This window comes from Bombina bombina, chromosome 12, assembly GCF_027579735.1.
Source record: "Bombina bombina isolate aBomBom1 chromosome 12, aBomBom1.pri, whole genome shotgun sequence".
Taxonomy (NCBI): domain Eukaryota; kingdom Metazoa; phylum Chordata; class Amphibia; order Anura; family Bombinatoridae; genus Bombina; species Bombina bombina.
The window spans coordinates 50,801,572-50,817,057 of NC_069510.1; the positions used below are offsets into that span (position 1 = coordinate 50,801,572).

Here is a 15,486-nt window from a genome sequence, read left to right on the forward strand (position 1 = left end):
TAAATACAAAAAATAATTACTTTTCTTTAAATTAAAAAAACTTTAATTATAGGCACTAGAATCCAACTTAGACAGCTGCCTAAAGAACCTTTCTACCAAAAGCTGCTTCTGAAGAAGCAAAAACATAAAAATGGTAAAATTTAGTAAAGGTATGCAAAGACGACCAAGTGGCTGCTTTGCAGATTCGATCAACTGAAGCTTCATTCTTGAAAGCCCAAGATGTAGCAACTGATCTTGTAGAATGAGACTGGCCCTCCTCCAAATAAGCTTGGTGATTCAGAAGTTTCAACTAAGATGCTAAAGAAATGGCAGAGACTTTCTGACCTTTTCTAGAACCAGAAAAAATAACAAATAGACTAGAAGTCTGTCTGAAATCCTAGGTAGCATCAAAATAATATTTCAAAGCTCTTACCACATTTAAAGAATGCAAAGATCTTTCAAGAGTATTCTTAGGATTAGGACATAAGGAAGAAACAATAATTTCCCTATTAATGTTTTTAGAATTCACAACTTTAGGCAAAAATTTGAAAGAAGTCTGCAAAACTGCTTTATCTTGATGAAAAATCAGATAAGGAGACTCACAAGAGAGAGCAGACAATTCAGAAACTCTTCTAGCATAAGAGATAGGCAATAGTAATAACACTTTACAACAAAGTAGTTTAATGTCCAAAGTATGCATAGGCTCAAAAGGAGGAGATTGCAAAGTCTTTACTACCAAATTAAGACTCCAAGGAGGAGAAATAGATTTTAATAACAGGTTTAATTCTAATTAAAGCCTGGACAAAACAGTGAATATCAGGAAGATTAGCCATTTTTTCTGTAAAATAAAACAGAAAGAGCAAAGATTTGTCTTTCAAAGTATTGGCAGACAAACCCTTATCTAAACCATCCTGAAGAAACTGGAGATTCCTAGGAATCCAAAAGGAATGCCAGGAATAATCATGTGTAGAACACCAAGCAATATAGATTTTCCAAACCTTGTGGTATAATTTCCTTGAAACAGGCTTACAGGCCTAAATTATAGTTTTAATCACGGAGTTAGAGAAACTTCTATGACTGAGGACTAAACGTTCAATTTCCATGCCATCAAATTTAGAGATTTGAGATCTGGATGGAAGAACGGGCCTTGAGACAGAAGGTCTGGTCTTAGAGGAAGAGGCAAAGGCTGGCAACTGGACATTCGGACAAGGTCTGCCTACCAAATCCTGTGCGGCCATGCTGGTGCTGTTAGAAATACATAAGATTGTTCCATTATGATCTTTGAGATCACTCTTGGAATAAGAGGGGAAAAATGTAAACAGTCTGGTAATACCAAGGAACTGCTAGAGCGTCCATCATTTCCACCTGAGGATCCCTGGACCTGGAAAGGTACCTGGGAAGTTGCTTGTTCAGATGAGAGGCCATCAGATCTATCTCTGGAGAAGCCCACATCTGTACAACGTAATAGAATACATCTGGGTGGAGAGACCACTCCCCTGGATGTAGAGATTGCCGGCTGAGATAATATGCTTCCCAATTATCTACACCTGGAATATGAATCCCTGTGATTAGACAGGAATTGTATTGTGCCCAAGAAAGTATGTGAGATACTTTGTTCATAGCTAGGGAACTGTGAGTTGCCCCTTGGTGGTTGACAGAAGTTACTGCTGTGACATTGTCTGTCTGGAAATTAAGATAAGACTCCCTTTCTAACAGTGGCCAAGCTTGAAGGGTCCTGAAAATTGCACAAAGTTCTGAAATATTGATTGGCAACCTCACCTCTGAGGATCCCAAGCCCTGTGCTGTCAGAGACCCAAAAACATCTTTCCAACCTGAAAAACAAAATTTATGCTTACCTGATACATTTATTTATTTCTTGACACGATGAGTCCACGGATCATTATTAATTACTGTTGGGAATATCACTCCTGCCCAGCAGGAGGCGGCAAAGCACCACAGCAAAGCCGATGTAAAGGAGAGAAAGGAAGAAACAAGGTGCAGAGGTGTCTGAAGTTTATAACATACTAACAACCTGTCTAAATAACAGGGCGGGCCATGGACTCATCGTGTCAAGAAATAAATAAATTTATCAGGTAAGCATACATTTTGTTTTCTTTCTAATGACACAATGAGTCCATGGATCATCATTAATTACTGTTGGGAATCAATACCCAAGCTAGAGTACACAGATGATAAGGGAGGGACAAGACAGGAAACCTAAACAGAAGGCACCACTGCTTGAAAAACCTTTCTCCCAAAAGAAGCCTCAGCCGAGGCAAAAGAGTCAAATTTATAGAAGACTGAAAAAGTGTGAAGAGAGGACCAGGTTGCAGGCTTGCAAATCTGTTCCATAAAGGCTTAATTTTGAATGCCCAGGACGAGAGAACAACCCTTACAGAAAGAGCCGTTACTCCCTCAGGAGGCTGCTGTCCAGCAGTTTCATAGGCAAAGCAAATGATTCTCTTCAGCCACAAAGTAAAAGAAGTAGCCATAGCTTACTGTCCCTTACGTTAAACAGAAGACTGACGAAAAACCTTAGTCGTCTGTAAAAAGAATCTTAGTGCACGTACCACGTCCAGAATGTGTAGAAGCCGTTCCTCCTGAAAAACATAATTTATGCTTACCTGATAAATTCCTTTCTCCTGTAGTGTAGTCAGTCCACGGGTCATCCATTACTTATGGAATATTTCTCTTCCTAACAGGAAACTGCAAGAGAATTACCCAGCAGAGCTTGCTATATAGCTCCTCCCCTCACCTGTCATACTCAGTCATTCGACCAAGCATACGAGAAAGGAGGAACCATAGGGTACAGTGGTGACTGGAGTTTAATTAAAATTTAGACCTGCCGTAAAAACAGGGCGGGCCGTGGACTGACTACACTACAGGAGAAAGGAATTTATCAGGTAAGCATAAATTATGTTTTCTCCTGTTAAGTGTAGTCAGTCCACGGGTCATCCATTACTTATGGAATACCAATACCAAAGCTAAAGTACACGGATGAAGGGAGGGACAAGGCAGGAACATTAAACAGAAGGAACCACTGCCTGAAGTACCTTTCTCCCAAACACAGCCTCCGAGGAAGCAAAAGTGTCAAATTTGTAAAATTTTGAAAAAGTGTGAAGCGAAGACCAAGTCGCAGCCTTGCAAATCTGTTCAACAGAGGCCTCATTTTTAAAGGCCCAGGTGGAAGCCACAGCTCTAGTAGAATGAGCTGTAATCCTTTCAGGAGGCTGCTGTCCAGCAGTCTCATAGGCTAATCATATTATGCTACGAAGCCAAAAAGAGAGAGAGGTAGCCGAAGCCTTTTGACCTCTCCTCTGTCCAGAGTAAACGACAAACAGGGAAGAAGTTTGACGAAAATCCTTAGTTGCCTGCAAATAGAATTTCAGGGCACGGACTACGTCCAGATTATGCAAAAGTCGTTCCTTCTTTGAAGAAGGGTTAGGACACATAGATGGAACAACAATCTCTTGATTTATATTCTTGTTAGTAACTACCTTAGGTAAGAACCCAGGTTTAGCACGCAGAACTACCTTGTCTGAATGGAAAATCAGATAAGGAGAATCACAATGTAAGGCAGATAACTCAGAGACTCTCCGAGCCGAGGAAATAGCCATCAAAAACAGAACTTTCCAAGATAACAACTTGATATCAATGGAATGAAGGGGTTCAAATGGAACGCCTTGAAGAACATTAAGAACTAAGTTTAAGCTCCACGGTGGAGCAACAGACTTAAACACAGGCTTAATCCTAGTTAAGGCCTGACAGAAAGCCTGAACGTCTGGAACTTCAGCCAGACGTTTGTGTAGAAGAATAGACAGAGCAGAAATCTGTCCCTTTAACGAACTAGTAGATAAGCCCTTTTCTAAACCCTCTTGTAGAAAGGACAATATCCTAGGAATCCTAACCTTACTCCATGAGTAACTCTTGGATTCGCACCAATGTAAAAATTTACGCCATATTTTATGGTAAATTTCTCTGGTAACAGGCTTCCTAGCCTGTATTAAGGTATCAATAACCGACTCCGAGAAACCACGCCTTGATAGAATCAAGCGTTCAATCTCCATGCAGTCAGCCTCAGAGAAATTAGATTTGGATGTTTGAAAGGACCCTGAATTAGAAGGTCCTGTCTCAGAGGCAGAGACCACGGTGGACAGGACGACATGTCCACTAGGTCTGCATACCAGGTCCTGCGTGGCCACGCAGGCGCTATCAGAATCACCGAAGCTCTCTCCTGTTTGATCTTGGCAATCAAACGAGGAAGCATTGGGAATGGTGGAAACACATAAGCCATGTTGAAGACCCAAGGGGCAGTCAGAGCATCTATCAGCACCCCTCCCGGGTCCCTGGACCTGGATCCGTAACAAGGAAGCTTGGCGTTCTGACGAGACGCCATGAGATCCAGATCTGGCTTGCCCCAACGACGAACCAGTTGAGCAAAGACCTCCGGGTGAAGTTCCCACTCCCCCGGATGAAAAGTCTGGCGACTTAGAAAATCCGCCTCCCAGTTCTCCACGCCTGGGATGTAGATCGCTGACAGGTGGCAAGAGTGAGACTCTGCCCAGCGAATTATCTTCGAGACTTCCAACATCGCTAGGGAACTTCTGGTTCCCCCTTGATGGTTGATATAAGCCACAGTTGTGATGTTGTCCGACTGAAATCTGATGAACCTCAGAGTTGCTAACTGAGGCCAAGCTAGGAGAGCATTGAATATTGCTCTTAACTCCAGAATATTTATTGGGAGGAGTTTCTCCTCCTGAGTCCATAATCCCTGAGCTTTCAGGGAATTCCAGACTGCTCCCCAGCCTAGAAGGCTGGCGTCTGTTGTTACAATCGTCCAATCTGGCCTGCGAAAGGTCATCCCCTTGGACAGATGTGGCCGAGAGAGCCACCATAGAAGAGAATCTCTGGTCTCTTGATCCAGATTTAGTAGGGGGGACAAATCTGAGTAATCCCCGTTCCACTGACTTAGCATGCACAATTGCAGCGGTCTGAGATGCAGGCGTGCAAATCGTACTATGTCCATTGCCGCTACCATTAAGCCGATTACTTCCATGCACTGAGCTACTGACGGGTGTGGAATGGAGTGAAGGACACGGCAAGCATTTAGAAGTTTTAATAACCTGGCCTCTGTCAGGTAAATTTTCATCTCTACAGAATCTATAAGAGTCCCTAGAAAGGGAACTCTTGTAAGTGGTAATAGAGAACTCTTTTCCACGTTCACCTTCCACCCATGCGACCTCAGAAATGCCAGAACTATCTCTGTATGAGACTTGGCAGTTTGAAAACTTGACGCTTGTATCAGAATGTCGTCTAGGTACGGAGTCACCGCTATGCCTCGCGGTCTTAGTACCGCCAGAAGTGATCCTAGAATTTTTGTAAAGATTCTTGGAGCCGTAGCTAATCCGAAGGGAAGAGCTACGAACTGGTAATGCCTGTCTAGGAAGGCAAATCTCAAATACCGGTAATGGTCCTTGTGAATCGGTATGTGAAGGTAGGCATCCTTTAAGTCCACCGTGGTCATGTACTGACCCTCTTGGATCATGGGAAGGATGGTTTGAATAGTCTCCATTTTGAATGATGGAACTCTTAGAAATTTGTTTAGGATTTTTAAGTCCAAGATTGGTCTGAAGGTTCCCTCTTTTTTGGGAACTACAAATAGATTTGAATAGAATCCCTGCCCGTGTTCCGTCCGCGGAACTGGGTGGACTACCCCCATTAGTAAGAGGTCTTGTACACAGCGTAGAAACGCTTCTTTCTTTGTTTGGTTTGCTGATAACCTTGAAAGATGAAATCTCCCCCGTGGAGGAGAAGTCTTGAAGTCCAGGAGATATCCCTGGGATATGATCTCCAACGCCCAGGGATCCTGGACATCTCTTGCCCAAGCCTGGGCGAAGAGAGAAAGTCTGCCCCCCACTAGATCCGTTTCCGGATAGGGGGCCCTCTCTTCATGCTGTCTTGGGGGCAGCAGCAGGTTTCTTGGCCTGCTTGCCCCTGTTCCAGGACTGGTTAACTTTCCAGCCCTGCCTGTAACGAGCAACAGCTCCTTCCTGTTTAGGAGCGGAGGAAGTTGATGCTGCTCCTGCCTTGAAGTTACGAAAGGCACGAAAATTAGACTGTTTGGCCTTTGATTTGGCCCTGTCCTGAGGTAGAGCATGGCCCTTACCTCCCGTAATGTCAGCAATAATTTCTTTCAAGCCGGGCCCGAATAAGGTCTGCCCTTTGAAAGGAATATTAAGCGATTTAGAAGTCACATCAGCTGACCAAGATTTAAGCCATAGCGCTCTACGCGCTTGGATGGCGAATCCGGAGTTCTTAGCCGTAAGTTTGGTTAAATGCACAACGGCATCAGAAACAAATGCGTTAGCTAGCTTAAGTGTTTTAAGCTTGTTCATTATTTCATCCAATGGAGCTGAGCGAATGGCCTCTTCCAGAGACTCAAACCAGAATGCTGCCGCAGCAGTGACAGGCGCAATGCATGCAAGGGGCTGTAAAATAAAACCTTGTTGAACAAACATTTTCTTAAGGTAACCCTCTAATTTTTTATCCATTGGATCTGAAAAGGCACAACTATCCTCCACCGGGATAGTGGTACGCTTAGCTAAAGTAGAAACTGCTCCCTCCACCTTAGGGACCGTCTGCCATAAGTCTCGTGTGGTGGCGTCAATAGGAAACATTTTCCTAAATATGGGAGGAGGGGTAAAAGGCACACCAGGTCTATCCCACTCCTTGCTAATAATCTCTGTAAGCCTTTTTGGTATAGGAAATACGTCAGTATACACCGGTACCGCATAGTATTTATCCAACCTACATAATTTCTCTGGAATTGCAACCGTGTTACAATCATTCAGAGCCGCTAATACCTCCCCTAGCAATGTGCGGAGGTTCTCTAGCTTAAATTTAAAATTGGAAATCTCTGAATCCAGTCTCCCTGGATCAGATCCGTCACCCACAGAATGAAGCTCTCCGTCCTCACGTTCTGCAAACTGTGACGCAGTATCTGACATGGCTCATCTCATCCGCGCGCTCTATCCTTAACCCAGAGCTATCGCGCTTGCCTCTTAAATCTGGCAACTTAGATAATACTTCTGTCATAACAGTAGCCATGTCTTGCAAAGTGATTTGTAAGGGCCTCCCTGATGTACTTGGCGCCACAAAATCACGCACCTCCTGAGCGGGAGGCGCAGGTACTGACACGTGAGGAGAGTTAGTCGGCATAACTTCCCCCTCGTCGTCTGGTGATAATTTCTTTACATGTAAAGATTGACTTTTATTCAAAGTAGCATCAATGCAATTGGTACACAAATTTCTATTGGGCTCCACATTGGCCTTTAAACATAGTGAACAAAGAGATTCATCTAAGTCAGACATGTTTAAACAAACTAGCAATGAGACTAGCAAACTTGGAAATACTTTTCAAAATTAATTTACAAGCAATATAAAAAACGTTACTGTGCCTTTAAGAAGCACAGAAAAACTGACACAGTTGAAATAACAATGAACAAAAATAGTTATAGCAACCAAATTTTCACAGTAAATGTATTAAGTTAGCAAAGGATTGCACCCACCAGCAAATGGATGATTAACCCCTTAGTACCCAAAAACGGATAACAATTATATAATTAACGTTTTTCTCACAGTCAAATACACTGTCACAGGACTACTGTGACTGATTACCTCCCTCAAAATGGATTTTGAAGACCCCTGAGCTCTCTAGAGACGATCTGGATCATGGAGGATGAAGTAGACAGATTGTGACTGAATTTTTACTGTGCAAAAAAGCGCTAAAATAGGCCCCTCCCACTCATATTACAACAGTGGGGAAGCTCAGAAACTGTTTCTATGCAGAAAACAAAAATGGCCATGTGGTAAAAATCAAGCCCCAATAAGTTTTATCACCAAGTACCTCACAAAAAACGATTAACATGCCAGTAAACGTTTTAAACATACATTTGAAAGTTATGTATTATTATTAATAAGCCTGCTACCAGTCGCTTTTACTGCAGTTAAGGCTCATACATTATTTCAGTATTTACAGTATTTTCAGAGTCAATTCCATTCCTTAGAAAATACATTCAGTGCACACACACACATCAGCCTGATACCAGTCGCTATCGCTGCATTTAAGGCTGAACTTACTTTACAATGGCATCAGCAGTATTTTCTCAGTCAATTCCATTCCTCAGAAAATAATTTACTGCACATACCTATTTGTTGCAGGGGGACCCTGCATGCTATTCCCCTTCTCTGAAGTTACCTCACTCCTCAGATGAGAACAGCCAGTGGGTCTTAGTTACGTCTGCTAAGACCATAGAAAAAAACCCAGGCAGATTCTTCTTCTAAAGCTGCCTGAGAATAAATAGCACACTCCGGTGCCATTTAAAAATAACAAACTTTTGATTGTAGAAATAAACTAAGTTAAAAAACACCACAGATCTCTCACAGCTGCCTATCTATTAGGCTGCAAGAGAATGACTGAGTATGACAGGTGAGGGGAGGAGCTATATAGCAAGCTCTGCTGGGTAATTCTCTTGCAGTTTCCTGTTAGGAAGAGAAATATTCCATAAGTAATGGATGACCCGTGGACTGACTACACTTAACAGGAGAAAGAAGGATTAGGACACAAGGAAGGAACAACAATCTCCTGATTAATGTTGCAATCTGAAACTACTTTAGGGAGAAACCCTAATTTAATACGTAAACCCACCTTACCCGAATAAAAAATAAGGTAAGGAGACTCATACTGTAATGCCAGATAACAACTTATTTTTTTACCACTTCCTTGCTCTAACATAGGCAAAGAGAATGACTGGGGTGGGAGGGAAGGGAGGAGATATTTAACAGCTTTGCTGTGGTGCTCTTTGCCGCCTCCTGCTGGGCAGAAGTGATAATCCCAACAGTAATTAATGATGATCCGTGGACTCATCATGTCATTAGAAAGAAATTTGTATCTGTGGAAATCACAGATCAGAAAGGTGTAAGAAGCCTCATGAATAAAAAATTAATGATTCGACCACAGACTGGTTTGTATTAGAATCTAAAATATTTTTTGAGATGGCTGGAAATAAATCTTGCGTCATTGACACAGCATATAAAGTTGAAGAGGTCTCGTGAAATTGAGCAAATGGAAATTATGAGACCTAGTACTTCTATTCACATAGCCACTGAAGGGAGTGAAAGAGACTAAATATGCATATAGGTTAATACAATGTTATTCATATCTATTCTGTTAGAGAAAAATTAATGGGAACTTAATTTGTTTAAAGAAACAACAATACTTGTATTGTGCAAATTGAGGTTAAAGGAAAGGACCTAGATATCATTCACGTAGTGAATTAGTGTTTTGAAAGCACTGCAATAACCTGAGTTCTGTTATAGACAAAAGGTTATACCTTGATATTATTCATTTTCAGGTACTGACCAGGCCTGGCCCTGCTTAACTTCAGAGATCAGAAAGGATCGAGTGTATTCAGGGCAGTGTGGCAGTAGGCTAGAGTAGTAACTAGACCATAGCGGAAGAGCAACAAACTAAAGTCTTTCCAGAAAAACAAATCCCATAAACTAAATGTTGTGAGTAAATTGGATTAGGAAGGTAAGCATCCTTTCATCTAATAGAGACATAAACTGACCTTGCTTAACGTAGAATAGTTCTGAATGTTTCATTCTGAAAGATGGAATTTTTACAAACTGTTTAGAGTTCAAGATCCAAAATTGGTCTAAAAAGTATCTTCCTTCTTTGGAACAAATTAAGAGATTTGATTAAAACCCCATTCCCTGCTCTTGCATTGAACTTGAATAATTTATTGCCATATATAAACAGAGGCCACAATTGAAGGGCCCTGAATTTTGAGACAGTTTGAAGATTTATTTATTTTTTATGGATAGAAAAAAACCTCTCTCTTAGAGGCCTTGTTCTTAAATCAATCCATGAGAATAATGTTCTGAACCCAGAGGTGTGGGAAAAACTGAATCCAAGACTCCTGTTAAAAACTGCCCCCTAGCAGGATTACTAGATCTGGGGCTAAACTTATAATACATTTCACTGCTTACTCAAAGTAGGAGTGGTATTTAAATGCTGAAAGACAAAGTATTGGAGCATATGTGCATATGCTACTTAAATAGTAGTCTTGGTGGTGGGAACAGACTTTTTATCCTGGTTGGACTTGTTCCAATGAGTATTAGGTCCCTAGAGTAAACCATAGGAACCTTGCTTTGAACAAAGGAGTCAGTTCTTTATGTCTTCAGGAATAGTAGAGAGATCCCTTTCTTTGAAAGGAAAGAGACAATCTAGATTGTATACACCATATTAAGCATTCCATGATGTAAGCCACAGGGCCCTCCTGGTAAGAATAGCTACCAACATGCTTCTGACATAGATTTTTATATTATCAGATACATCATCCCAAATAAAAGAATTTGTATTGTGAAGCAAACTTAATAGTTATAACTTTTAAACCTTGCAAAAAAGATCACCATATACACCCAATTTTAGCAATCAGGTCACAAAGTGCAGTTAGGTGTAGGGAAAACTGATTAACAACTGTTTTAAACATTGATTTTAAACAATTACAAAGTTTAGCATCAGAATATTTAGGATTTTTAATCATTAAAGTGACTAAGAACTCATTAAAAAGAGAACCATGTGTAAAAAAAGAGTAATGATCAGGTTCTTACAGCAGATGAGAGATCCTCACTCTTTAGAGGAAATCTCATTATCTGAAGATACCACAGTATCCCTTGGAACAGGATACATAGCACTTAGAAGGAAAATTTCTGAACGGACTACTTTACGCTTGTTTGAAGATATTTGAGCAGCAGAAAACCTTATAAACAGAGTTTGCAAATTGTAGTTGGAAGTACTTTGTTAGCATCATCCTGTAATAAACATAGAACAGGTGTATTAGTACCCAAAGAAACATAGATTAGTCAGCAGATGAGTCACATAAATGAGCTGAAGACAGTACTTCAGTTATTTTATAATAAGCACACTTAAATAATGATAAAAATGTGTTCAGGGGACTCATTTTCTAGGGTCAGTTTAGGGACAGAGTTCGCTGCTCCTTATAGCATAATAAAACAAAAACAAAGCAATAAGCACTAAAAAAAACCTTAAAGGGACACTGTACCCAAAAATTTTCTTTCGTGATTCAGATTGAGCATGAAATTTTAAGCAACTTTCTAATTTACTCCTATTATCAAATTTTCTTCATTCTCTTGGCATCTTTATTTGAAATGCAAGAATGTAAGTTTAGATGCCGGCCCATTTTTGTTAACAACCTGGGTTGATCTTGCTGATTGGTGGATACATTCAGCCACCAATAAAAAAGTGCTGTCCAGAGTACTGAAACCAAAAAAAAGCTTAGATGCCTTCTTTTTCAAATAATGATAGCAAGAGAACTAAGAAAAATTGATAATAGGAGTAAATTAGAAAGTTGCTTAAAATTGCATGCTCTATCTGAATTACAAAAGAAAAAAAATTGGGGTCAGTGTCCCTTTAAGAAAGCTATTTTGAGGAAAGGAGAGAAAAAAACAAACACAAAAACAAATTATAGTCCCTTTAAGTAGCTTTACAGATAGTTAATGCAGGTACCCTTGGATCTAGGGTTGCCACCTCGGCCACATTTTCCTGGACACTTATGAGTTATACATGCTGCAGGGTTTGCAGGGAGGAACATGAATAGTGCTGTTCAGTGTCCCTATTTGTCTGCTTTCTATGGTTGAAATTCATGTTCCTACCTGCAAACTCTGCAGCATGTATACCTCATAAGTGTCCAGGAAAACGTGGCTGCCACGTTTTCCTGGACACTTATGAGGTATACATGCTGCAGAGTTTGCAGGTAGGAACATGAATTTCAACCATAGAAAGCAGACAAATAGGGACACTGAACAGCACTATTCATGTTCCTCCCTGCAAACCCTGCAGCATGTATACCTCATAAGTGTCCAGGATAACATGTTCAGACTAGTTTTGAAGGCACAATCAAGATATAAAGTACCTGCAGCTGGTATTCCGTTTCTAAACCTGTCTAGTTGCTAGGTACCTGAGCTAATCATTGAGTTACTACAGCTGGCTTGGAAAAAATAAAGCATGCTAAAATGCATATGGGTACAAAGCAAGGGTAATAGTGATATTCTGTCCCAGGGATGTATATACATAATATATAATCTTTTATCAATTAAAAGTGCCCACAATATGGCTACAAGTGTCTATATAAACAAATTTAAAACATACTTACCCATAGACACTCGTCCACTAATCATCAAATAGCAGACAGCCAAACCAGTACTGAAAGATATCAGCAGAGGTAATGGTAGAGGAGTATAATGTCGATCTGTAAAGAGAAGTAGCAGATGAATCCCTGCCACTGAATTTACAGAGAGCCTTATGAATAGATTTCCCATAGGTGAAAACATGGTGTCATCAGACAACACTCCCTTCACATCCCTCAGAGAAACACTGTACTTAGAGAAGAACTGGGCTTTAATATGCTTAGAAGCGCCTTTCAGTGAATAATCAAGAACATCATGCTTTACCACCTCCTAAGGAGGCAAAGTTTTTTAAACTGACGTATAAGTGAGGTCGGAGGTGTATTTATAGGCATTTGAGGTTTGGGAAACTTTGCCCCTTCTGGTAGGAATGTATATCCCATCATCACTAGCTCATGGACTATCGCCACCTATATGAAAGAAAGATCATTATAAACTAGCTATACGTAAGGTTGCATCCCCAGCCGGTATTTTACTGACATGGCCGATAATTTTAAGGTTCAGGTTAAAGTTGAAAATAAAAATTAAATATAGACATAATGATGGCATCATGGTGAGTGAATAGAATCTAATTCTAAACCAATGACTATTTAAAATAATCCTAGCAGCTTTAGTTCCTAATTTATGCTGTATAATTATTTGTGCCAATTTATACTGAGTGTCACGGATACCAGACAGGGTACCCCCGAGAGATCCAACAGCTGCTCTCGGGAGAGGCCAATGTTCGTTACTCTCAGTTTCGCCCCGCTCCCAAATTCTGGGTCTTCTGTCAACTTTTCCAATAGTAAACCAGGGCCGCCGAAGCCAAAGCCCTCTGTGGGGGAGCAATCCTCCAGCCATGGCCGTACTTGCATAGCGAGCCATCGGAGGTCCCGATAGCTGTCCTCCACCCACATCTCTGCACAAACCAGTTGATCTAGTTCCGATAGCCATTCCTCCATGGGCTGCTCTCCCAGGAAAAGCACTCGCAAATCCCACCGGACCCAGTACCTCTCATCATCTGTGGGGAGGACCTTTCTATCACAATCCTTTTCTTGTTGAAGCCTCTCCCTCCATAGTTGCCGGCAGACAATGCTCCTGCAGCTCAGCTGGTCCAGTTCAGAACCAGGACCGTCCAGCTGGGTCAGTGCCTCCTGTACTCTCCTTAGGTACTCGGCTTCCATAGTTACCAGCTACTTTGGCCCTTCTCTGTCAGCAGGAATCGTGTGGAAGAAGCAGATCCCACCACTGCCACCAATGTGACGGATCCCACCAAACGGGCCCTGCTTCCTCCCTGCCAACTGCAGCTATGTAGCTGGCTAGTGACCACAGCCTGTAGCCACCCCTGATGCCCGACAGCACCAGTACTCAGTGTCTTACCCTGTGGCAGACTCCAGCTACCCCGACTGGGTAGCTCTGTCAGAGGGTTCTTCCTTTGCCTGGAACAGGCTGCTATGTAGCCCAGGAAAGTGATTTTAGCTGGAGCTCACCCAAATAACTAGACAGACTAGCATTCAGGTAAATAAGAACTGCTTTATTGCACAGAAAACACAGCTTTTATACATTTCCAACAAATGGGGGTAGTTACTACACAAATAGAAACAAATATTATACAATGAGACAAACATCAGACAATGGTTAGTTAAACAAGATTCTAATCACATCCTGACTTACAAAAGGACAATGGATGACTCACACAATAACAGAAAGACACTTCACACCTAGACTAGATAACAACAGGGGTGAGGTTGTAGGGGGGTGGGTAGCCTTGGCTGTCTTGTATCCGAGACACTGAGTAAGGCGGGTAATTTTTTCCAGAAAAGGTGGCAACCCCAGCTATACATTTTACTATTTTCTAAACCAAAACACCAGCAATATCCAGCAGGTATAGGTGGTCAGGCTGGCACAGGATATCAGATAGATGCAGCGGTAACAACAGGATTCAGATAAGCTGCCACTGGTACAGTAAGCACAGGAGACTCAGTAGGCACAGGATACCCAGTGGGTACTGTTGGTAAGACCATCATGGGGGTACCAGTGGGTACAGCAGTATACAGGAGATTCAGCTGATTTCACAGGATACAGGTAAGTGAGAAAAATAACTGGAGGGCAGGTAAGCTCCTCAATAACTCAGCCCAGAGTTATGGGCTGAGTAGGATAACATAAAAACTCCCACAACCGATGGCCACTTGGGTGGACGTTCCTGTAATTAGGTGCTGCCTCTTTAAAACCATTTTTTTTCTTTCAGGATTCAAATAGAACATACAATTTTAAAAAAAAATTCTAATTTACTTCTATTATAAAATTTGCTTCATTCCCTTGATAACCTTTGTTGAAGAAACAGCACTGCACTACTGAGCGAATTCAACACATCTAGTGAGCCAATTACAAGAGAAAAATGTGTGCAGGCACCAATCACCAACTAGCTCCCACTAGTCTAGTATATGCACATTCTTTTTCAACTAAGGATACCAAAAGAACAAAGACAATTTAAAAATAGAAGTGAATTTAAAAGTGTCTTAAAATGACCTGCTCTATCTGAATCATGCAAGTTTAATTTTAACTTTCCTATCCCTTTAAATTAGTGCATTGTCCAGTTTTGCATACCTAGGGAGAGCAGCAGCCGCTGCAGAAGATCTCATTGTTTCACATGGTATTAGGTAAATTTGTGATAGACAGTGGATACTAAGGGCTAGATTTATCAAAGCTGAGGCGTACAGGGGCACGTATACTCGCCCCTGTACGCCTCAGCTCGCCTGTGGAGGGGCAAAATTACCCGCAGGTAATCAACATTGCACACGAGTGCAATTTTGCGCTCGCATGCAATCCCGCCCCCTACCCGTCCACAGCCAATCACGTGCGGGCAGGAGCTGTCAGTCTCCTCGGTCGGACTCGACCGCGGAGATTGAATTTCGCCACCTTAGAGGTGGCAAAGAGGTTAAGGACCGCTGCTTGATAAATAACGGCGAGCAAGTTCTTGTGAGAACTTGCAGCCGTAGGGCTTTGGTAAATCGAGCCCTAAGGAATAGAACTGAAGAACCATGGACTTAGAGCAGGGCTGCCCAGGGCCACACCTAACCTGCCAGATGTTGGTTTTCTGCTCAGTGATGCTAAGGGTCACAATAGTAAATTAATTTAAAAAAACAAAATTCACCATTAGTGAATGTAACTGTATGTAGTACTGAGATTTACAGATAGCAGCTTGCTACGTAGTTAACTAAAATAGTGATTACAATCTCCTTTTAGCTTGAGGCATTTTCC

At 41.6% G+C, this 15,486-nt stretch overlaps 1 long non-coding RNA gene across 1 annotated transcript in view; it reads right to left on the bottom strand.

Annotated features, from left to right (window-relative positions):
• LOC128643227 (uncharacterized) overlaps nucleotides 1-15,486 on the bottom strand; it is a 43,998-nt gene that overhangs the window by 1,278 nt on the left and 27,234 nt on the right. The window lies entirely within an intron of this gene.